Genomic DNA, 7455 nt, shown 5'->3' with positions numbered 1-7455 from the left:
CTTCTCATAATATTACCTTGACAAAACACTCTTCTCCTTGGCGCTCTTTTGCCCTCCTTTTATGCCGCCACTTAAGTAGAGCAAACACTTACCTCAATAGCCGTGAATAAAGCACTGACCTGCCTCTAAAATAATATAAAACGCTGCGCTATTACAGGTTTTCCGGGCGTGAAATACTACAAACTGGAGGGCATTTAACACAGTATCTCCCCTCTTGCTACAGAATAAACGTTTTAGTAGTAGAATGTTTAAGACGTATATTATGTTTTACGGTTATTGTTCAACACTTACATGATGACGTAAGACTGGAGACTAAAAGGGTCCTCAACATTAAGGAGTGAAAATCAGTGTAGTTCCCCTGGGAGACAAGGGATACCTCCGTTTTCTCTCAAAGTTGTAACACGGCTTTCTCTTCTCTCCAAATTCTCTCCCTCGCTTTGCCATACTTCTCTCCCTCTCTCTCCCCTCCTCAGCGTGTGCCTGTGCTTCCCTTTCTTGTGCACGAACGTTATAAATAAGGAGGGAATCATGTAAAAAAGGTACTATTGCTGTGTAGGAGATGCTAGAAGTGAGAGTGTATCCCTTCCTCGGCTCCCTTGGATCAATACTAGGCCTCCCTGCCGCTCCTCGCACCTGTGGCTTATTGCCGGTGTTTATGAAGGAAAAAATCGTCTTGGTAAGTGCGTCCATTAGTCACCTGATCCTTTCCTCCCTTTTTTGGGCGGGAGTGTAATGGCTAGTGTTATTCTAGGGATTTTTTTTTATATTCTTATTGTTATTGTTGTTGTTATTGCTGTTGCTGCTGCTGTTGTGGTTGTCATTGTTATTATTATTATTATTATTATTATTATTATTATTATTATTATTATTATTATTATTATTATTATTATTACTTTCTTGCTCGGAATTACAACTACTACTTCTATAACCACTACTACTACAACAACAACAACTAGGTACTACTACTACTACTGCTACTACTACTACTACTACAACAACTTCTACTACTTTTGCAATTATTGCTACTATTGTCTTTATTCTTGGCAATAAATCATTAAAACTGGTTCGCATATCACTTAGATTTTTTAGCCACTTAGCCATGACGCCACTAAAATGAACGCTCTCACGACAACAATATAAAAACACATCCTTCTCTTCACCATTACAAACCGCATCCTACTCCTCCACATCTATCCATTTACTTAAACCTACTAACGACCCCCAAGACACCGACACAAACACACAAACACACACACACACATAAACACACATACACACGTCCCCTAAAACCTCAGACAGACGCATTCATCTTCGTCAGTGGTAGGCAAAATCTCGCGGGAGCCACACCTGTCTACGGCCAGTTAATAAAGGAACACACCTGCTTGCCTGAGGATAATAAAGCACACCTGAGACAACCAAACGGACAGGTACACCGGTTGAGAGGGAAAGTGAGAGAGAGAGAGAGAGAGAGAGAGAGAGAGAGAGAGAGAGAGAGAGAGAGAGAGAGAGAGAGAGAGTGTGTGTGTGTGTGTGTGTGTGTTTATATAAGGCAGGCTATTTTGGCTAAGTGTGTGTGGTCATAAGATGCAGGGTAGAGGAGGAGGAAGGGGAGGAAGGAGGGGGAATTTGGAGCACGAGGAGCAGTAGGGGCTGTGTACGTGTCCCGGGCGTGTGTGTGTATGGGGGGCTGGGGGGGAGGGGGGAAGAGGGGAAGGGGGGAAGGGGTATGATGTAAATTATGTACGTGTTTGTGTGTGCCGGGATTGCGGGGGGAGAGGAGGTTATGATTAAAGGTGAAGAGGTGTGTGTGTGTGTGTGTGTGTGTGTGTGTGTGTGTGTGTGTGTGTGTGTGTGTGTGTGTGTGTGTGTGTGTGTGTGTCAGGGGGGATGGGTATGGGGGGGGTACGAGTCTAAGGGAAAACACACTATCATGCAAATAGAAGTATGACCTAAAAATAATCATAATGAAGTAAATAATAATGACTCCAATGATGATGATATAAAATAATAGTTGTTGATTTTTCCACTCTTATTATTTCTGTTATTGCTTGTTTTGTCATTGTTTCGTGGTAATAACAGGACTGTAAATAAATAATGATCAGAGTTATTGGAGAAAAGTGCAAATAAGTGGACGTAAAAGAAAACAAAGAACACTTAAAAGCGATGCAACACAGAGCAACATGAATCGAGGGTTTTGTGAATGATGAAAAGGAAGGGAGAATAAGGGAAGACGGAAGGAAAATGGACTGTGGAGGACGAAAAACAAAATGATAGGAAAAAAAACCGGCATGGACAATGGAGTGCACACAAAGGCACTCAGAAAGACGGGAATAACGAAAGCGTACAAAAAGAGAAAACAAATAGATCATGATGGATATTGTTGCTGCCTTTCGTGAAGGTAGAAAAAACAACAATATATACGGAAGAAAAAAAAAAAAGCGTAAAGTTACATACTGGAAAGAGAGAGACACACAAAACAATACGGCGAAACAGACACACGTAAAAGAAATGGCAATACACACATAAAAAAAATCGTTGATAGCTATTCTGCTTTCTCTCTTTGGAGGAAAAAAAAATAACGAAAAAAAACACAAAGAAAAGTATACAACGTTACATACTACGAATAAAATAAATATAAAATAAACACGCGTACATACTTTCATTCATACGTTCCTGCATACGTACATAGACACATATCGAAATGGGAAGAATAAACTCCAGGATCAGAGAAAGTGGACTATGATGGCCTTCAGCATTGGATTCCCTCACTGAAAGGGATTCCGAACCTCTATCGATGCGCCCAACTCCTTTTGCATTCACGTTGTGGATTGCAAACATCAGTCACTTGTTTCCTTCACTGTGAGAGAGATAAAGAAAAAGAGAGAAAGAGAGAGAGAAAAAGAGACTTAAAATAAAGAAACATATATGAGAAAGAATAGCGTCTATCAACTCCTGTATAGCGAAAGCAGTCTTGTAAAAAGTGACATAGAGATCAAGGTATTTAGGAGAGAGAATTGGACACGAGGAAAACGAAGAGGAGTTTGACAGGAAATGAAAATGGAGAGAGGAAGGGAAGAGGACACAAATAAAGCACTTGCAGCTGACGGAAAATAAGAAAAAGAAAAAGAACATCGGAAGAGGAAGAAGTGACAGACAGACAGATGGATAGATAGATATGGAGAAAACGAGATAACAGGAAAAAGGGAGAGAGAAATGGTGGAGCATGAGAGTTGGAGGGAAGAAGAGGAGAGATGGAAGGAGGCAGAGGAAGAAGAAATGAACAGAGAGAACGAGAGGAAAAAAACACGAGAGGAACTGGAGAGCAGGAGAGTTGGAGGGAAGAGGAGGAAGAAGAAACGAACTAAGTGGAGGGGCAGTCTTTCCTTCCTGCCTCCCTTCGCTGCGTTGCTGAATTTATAAATCCGAAGCAAAGTGCCTCAATTTTTCTGGCTGAGTGATGAGAAAGGAAGCGGCGGAGACGGAGGGAAAAAGCGGGCGGGGGGACGGTGGAATTAAGGGAAGAAGAGGAGGAGAAAGTGATGGTGGACAGGGAGGAAGAAATGGAGAAAAACAGGAAGGATATGGAGGAGGAGGAGGATGGTAGTGAAAAATACATGAAGAAGAGGAGGAGAAGAGACGTAGGAGAGGGAGTTGAGGGAAAGAATCTAAAAAAAGAAAATGATGAGAAAAGCACAAAAACATTGAAAAAGGAAACGATTAATAACTATAAATAAAATATAATGAGGTTATTTCCTTAAAAGGTTAACGATAAAGCTACGAAAATGCCTAAAATAACCAGAGTAAAGTTTAACCATAAAACACACACAGTTAGACAGACAAATAAATAAAGATAGATAGATAGATAGATAGAGAGAGAGAGAGCAACACAGAGAAAGACACAAACACCCATAAATCTCCGGGAGCCGCTGGTCTGAGTGAGCGATGGGAGTTTTTAAATCTCTTAAGAAATCTCTTTTGTTACGATTAATTTCATGTTTTGGGTCAGCGATGTTGTGGCTAGTCGCTCTTCCCTCCCTCTCACCCTAACCCCCTCCCCTTGCTTCCCCTGTCTCCTCCCTAACCTCTTTAGTCCCCTTCTTTCTCTCCGTCTTTCAGTTTGAAGCCCCTCTTTTCACTCTTTCTTTTTATTTCCAGTCTCTCTCTCTCTCTCTCTCTCTCTCTCTCTCTCTCTCTCTCTCTCTCTCTCTCTCTCTCTCTCTCTCTCTCTCTCTCTCTCTCTCTCTCTCTCTTTCCTTATTTATCTATTTATCTATCTCCCTTATTCTCTTTTCAGCTTCAGTGGGTCCTCCTTTTTCCCTACTTCTCTCCATTTTCTAACATTTCTTTCTTTGTCACCTTTTACAGACTTGTAGAAAAATTCTCTCCATTTAATTATCTCGCTCACGGCTGATTTATCTCCTTCATCCACAAAATCATTCCCACTCTTTTTGTGTTTCACTCCTTCCTTCCCTCTTTTTTTTTCATTTCCTTTTACTCTTCTCCTTCTCCTTAATGAAGTAACGTTTTTTTTCCTGACCCTATCAGTATTTCCAGTTCCAATATTTCTCTACCTCATTCTTCCTTGTCTTCCTTTATTTGCCAATTACTCTCTTCCATTTACTTACATGCAAATGATTACTTCTACAATTCACCGTTTATATAATTTCGCTTACTTTTATTTCTCCCCCTCACATTCATCCTTCACTTCCACCTCCTCTTTCCTTTTCCTCCTTCTTCTCCTTCATTCCTTCCTTCGTCCCCCTTCCCCTCGTTAACCCAAGGCCCTCCATCCTTTCTCTTTCTATTGACAAGGGTAATAATGTTCTATTTGTGTTTGGTATTATGTAGCTTTGATGTAGGAGCTTTGTGTGTGCGTGTGTTTCTGTGAGTGTGTGTGTGTGTGTGTGTGTGTGTGTGTGTGTGTGTGTGTGTGTGTGTGTGTGTGTGTGTGTGTGTGTGTGTGTGTGTGTGTGTGTGTGTGTGTGTGTGTGTGTGTGTGTGTGTGTGTGTGTGTGTGTGTGTGTGTGTGACTAGGCTTAAATAAGGTACAATAAAAAAAACGAAAAAAACAGTAGCTAGTAACATTAATACATAACGAACGCTCTAAATAATTCTGACATTTGAAAACATTACAGAGATTTACCAAAAAAAAAAAAAGAATCCATTACATTCTCTTACATCGCATTGAAAAAAGGAGAGAAAGAAAATGTTGGGTTGAAAAAATATTGACAATGAACGATGGAAACAAATAAAACATGAGATACACTTTTTTTCACTTTCATGTTTTCATCTCCTATTTTAAAACGAGCGTGCAAAAAAAAACAAAACATGAAGGACGATATAAATAAAATAAAAACTCGTAAGGGATTAATTCCGATGCATCCTTTAAAACACTAACGCAATCTTTCGTTCACATGAGTTTCGTTTTATACGTAAATAACTTCCTATTCCAATCAAAAGGGAGATGAAGGGTGGAGGAATGAAGGCGAGTAGAAAGAGTCTTGACCGGGGAAGGGAGAGAGGAGGGATAAAGGAATGGAGGGATAGGGAAAGAATTGAAAGGGGGAGACACTGGGAAAAGAAAAAAAAAACTAGAATAGGGAAGGAAAGATAAAAAAGTAAAGCAGAAAAGTAAAGAGGTAATGTGGTGAAAAATAAATTATAGAACTGTGGAAAGAAAACAAACGATAGGGGATAAAGATAAATGAGAGAGAGAGAGAGAGAGAGAGAGAGAGTGTGGAAGGGCTATATATACAACTTTCCCTGACCTAATCCTTTTGAAATAACAGACCAGACGTGCAAACAAAAACATGACAGAAAGCCTTCCGTTACCTTCGATCGATGGACAGATATAGACAGGCTGACGTACGTGGACACACACACACACACACACACACACACACACACACACAAACATAGATGCAGAGTGACACATTGATAGGCAGAGAGACAGACAAAAAGACAGACAAACATACAGGTATCCGGATACATGTACACACATACACACACCCCCCCTCCCACACACAAACACACACATCCCCCTCCCCCCCACCGCTCCCACGCACAAAGAGCCAAGGCGGTCTTACAGAGGAAATTCTCGACGTTGGCCGCAAAGGGATTGAAGCGCATTAAGAGTAGTGCTGAGCCTAACCTAACCTCCTCTCGCTCTGCTACCCACTCCGGGGAGGAATAGGATTACCGCTGATAGCACGGCCCCGGAGCTTTAGTGAGGGGGGGGGGGCACGAAAGAACGCCGGGAGGAGATGGATGGCGGAGGGAGAGAAAATAACAGACAGAGGGAGAAGAAGAGAAAAAAGGATGAACGAGGAAAATAGTCTACAAGATATATTGCGCTGATGCAACAAAGCGGATACGCAATGATGGAGCAAAAATGATATGACTAGACGCTCTGGAGGGTACGACCAAAACTAAACATAACAAATAAACCTAAATGTAGCGCCAGGAAATGCAACTCAGAATAAACTAAGGAACTTCCGAGATTTTAAAGCAACCAAATATAAAGTTATTCCTCCAGTAACTTTTTGAAAGTATTTTATCACATACTTGAATTCATCAAAATATTTGAAAACCTTAATTAACTTTATAAAAAAAATAGAAGTAAAAAGATACTGATTATTGCGAAGGCAACGTATGACGATGTTGCTCAATCTGTATTACTAATTAATTTTCTCAACATTTTTCCTGGAAACATTAACAGCAAGAAAACACAATTATTTCAGTTTTTGTTAATTTGCTGTAACGCCAGCCTTTGTGAAAAACAGACACGGAACGTATGAGGAGAACGATAACTTTCATCATATATAAGAACGTAAAATCAGATATAAAAAAACGTAACATTGACCAAAATGAGAAACATGCTAGTAATAGTTTGCAAGAAGTGAAAACTAGCTAAATCATTAAATATCTATAGCAAATACATACAAGTAGATAAGACATATATAAGGCTGACTCTTTAATTCATGTATGTGGTACCATTTATAACCAAAGAGAAATGAGCAGAGAGGAAGGGGTAAGGAGAGGAGGGATGGGAAGGGAGACAGAGACGAAGACAGAGAGAGGAAGAGTTTGGAGGAGGCGACGCAGATGAACGCCAGTTTATGAAAGTTTCTGCCGAGATGAACGCGACTCGCCTCTTTGTGCCGCCTTAATGACGTTTAGGCGAGGCACCGGAGCACAGCATTCGGCCCGGGGCGCGCTGATGAGGTGGCGCCGCTGTGATTGTCTCGGAGCCGCAGTCTCAGAGTTTGCAACGGAGCACAAAACAACCGCGATCCATCCCGTCCTTCGTTCCTTCGCTCTAGTTTCCTTTCTTTTTCCTCTTCCTTTCTTTTTAGTGTCTTCCTTTCTTTCCTGCATTTTTTCACTAATTCTGTCCTATTCTGTTCTTACATTCTTTTAACAGTCTTTACATATTTTTCTTCCTTCATTCCTTCG

The sequence above is a fragment of the Eriocheir sinensis genome, unplaced genomic scaffold (genome assembly GCF_024679095.1).
Source record: "Eriocheir sinensis breed Jianghai 21 unplaced genomic scaffold, ASM2467909v1 Scaffold84, whole genome shotgun sequence".
Lineage (NCBI taxonomy): Eukaryota > Metazoa > Arthropoda > Malacostraca > Decapoda > Varunidae > Eriocheir > Eriocheir sinensis.
The sequence above is the reverse complement of the archived record's forward strand: the minus strand, read 5'-3'. Positions refer to the sequence as shown.